Below are 2,500 nucleotides of genomic sequence, written 5' to 3' on the forward strand. Positions count from 1 at the left end.
ATCATTATTAATATTGTTGTTATTGCTGGGCCGGTATGTGTGTGTGTGTGTGTGTGTTTGTGTGTGTGTGTATGTGTGTGTGTGTGTGTATGTGTGTGTGTGTGTGTGTGTGTGTGTGTGTGTGTGTGTGTGTGTGTGTGTGTGTGTGTGTGTGTGTGTGTGTGTGTGTGTGTGTGTGTTTAAGTAAGTTTGTCCTTTGCATTACAGAAAACGAATCAAGCTTTCACAGAACACGTGAGAGCGTGATACAAAGGGGAAACAATATTAATCTTTTCTTTTTGTTTTCCTATTGTACAGTTAGAATAAAACTATCGTTTCCTCTACTTCTGGTCGATTAGGACCTGAGCGTTAATCTGTGTAGTGGGCGGGGCATGTTCTTAGCCCCTCCTATGGCTAGTATTGCCATATGACGATCTTATTACAATATTTGAGGATCGAGACTAGTGAACCAGATATTTAGAGCACGCGTTTCGATGACTATGCGTTGTTTTGTCTGTGCTAATATTCTTAATTAGCTTTTATTATTCAAAGAACATAATGAGTGTTTAACATTATTTTACATTTTTAAGAACAAAACACATTTAACATACCCAGTAGCCGTTTGATAAATCAAATATTAAACTGCTATCAATATTTATCGATATAACGTAAAGCGAATTACAGTACTGCATGACCTCTGGTGTCCGTGGTTTGTACAAATCGAGAGCTTCAAATTGATATAAAATGCTTCAGATGGATTGGCAAATTCTTCACTTGGATGTTTCTAAATTGATATGGATTATAAATGGCATTTCCGCCTTATGCACCATGGAGACGTCTCAGTTTGCGAGGAGTGTTTCATAGCGACGAAGCAAGTAATGGTGAGATCCCGTCACGGGGTTTGGGGGCTGTTTTAGCGGCAGGGAAAATGTAAGGATATTTTATATCTTGATCTTATTTTTTGCAGAGATATCCTTTGATTCTGATCGTTCTCTGTATACACAAAATAGTATATATAAAGGTGTATTTTTGGAGAGGAAAGGGTTCAGTAAAAGGAATATAGACCTTTTTTTTAGATTTGCAAATTAATACAATAAAAATAGAAACAGAAGATACAAAAAGAAAATATCAATGTCACTTTCATAATCCCTTCCCTTCTTGTAATGTCACGTCACTCTATCACTTCTTAATTTTTATTTATTCTTCTCTCCTTTTCAGAGTCACTTCGCAACACATCATGTTGTGCACATCCAATGTAGAGCTCTCGTTCTGCAAAGTCAGCCACTGTGGAGGTTTCAGGAGTCCAGCTCTGTGTCTCTAGGCATGCAAGCGCTGCTTTTAAGGAAGGATATCACAATTTTTGATTGTTATTTAACAATGATATATTTCATTCACAATAAATGATTTCGCATTCTAAAAGCAATTGGTAATTCACACAATCATAAATCAACTTAATATCCAAGAAATAACCAAACACGATAAACTTAATTAGGGTAAGGTGGGGTAGGAAGCCCCCCTTAAGGAAGAACGCCTGTTGTATCTACAATATCATATCAATTGATCTGAAACAGATTTTGTTAGATACCTTGGCTAATGAGCTATCAATGGTGAAAATGGTATTTGGTTCTTGAGGTTCTGTATAGGTGATAATAGGAAATTCAATTTGACTAACAAAAGAGCCTTTTACCCCATGCCTGGGGCAAAAGACCTAGGGGTTAGGCCTAAATAAATTTTGGTACATCAATAAAACAACATTAATATAGAAAATCATACTTTTATTTTACTGCAGAACATAAAAATAGGTATTTCATACACAAGGAGCATATATCTGCTCTATAATTTGTATATAATTCCAATAATTGATTGCTTTTAATTCCTACATTATAATATCTCTAGACTTCTCCGCATTAGAAAGTATGAACTAAAAAAAATCACTTGCCGAGAGTAATATGTGATTTTGTAAAACAATGCTTATTATATGTTCAGACAAGAATAATCTCCACTGTCTTGAAAAAAAATCAGTATTTTCAACCAGCCTTATTAAACTGTAGCTTCCTCTAATGATTGGTTATAAAAGGATTAAAAACAATATATATTTTTTAACCACTTAGGTCTATTCAGTCTTTGACTCACAATTGTGACATATGTACCAATCAAATCCTGGTGTACAGTCTTCGTGTGACCATCTCTTGCAATCTGTACACTGCACCCATTTTTCAGAGGGTCTGCTGCTAGCAAAAGGCGCCCCACTTACTAGGCAAGGCCATTCATCATCAGAAGAAGAAACTGGGCTTGGAATCGAGGGCGCGGGGCGAAGCAGTTCGGAGGGTTAGGGAGGGCCTCCCCCGGGAAATTTTAGAAAAATGCGACCCTCAGATGCATTGTCTGCGAAATGAAGCCAGTGTCTTTGGATGGTGCGTAAAAGTAATAGATATTTTTCTTTATTATCCTGCTATAGGTACCCGGCGATCGAAAGGCCGACAGATGGCGAATTTTCGCCGGTGCCGCCTACTTTTGAACA

The sequence above is a fragment of the Penaeus vannamei genome, chromosome 26, assembly GCF_042767895.1.
Source record: "Penaeus vannamei isolate JL-2024 chromosome 26, ASM4276789v1, whole genome shotgun sequence".
Lineage (NCBI taxonomy): Eukaryota > Metazoa > Arthropoda > Malacostraca > Decapoda > Penaeidae > Penaeus > Penaeus vannamei.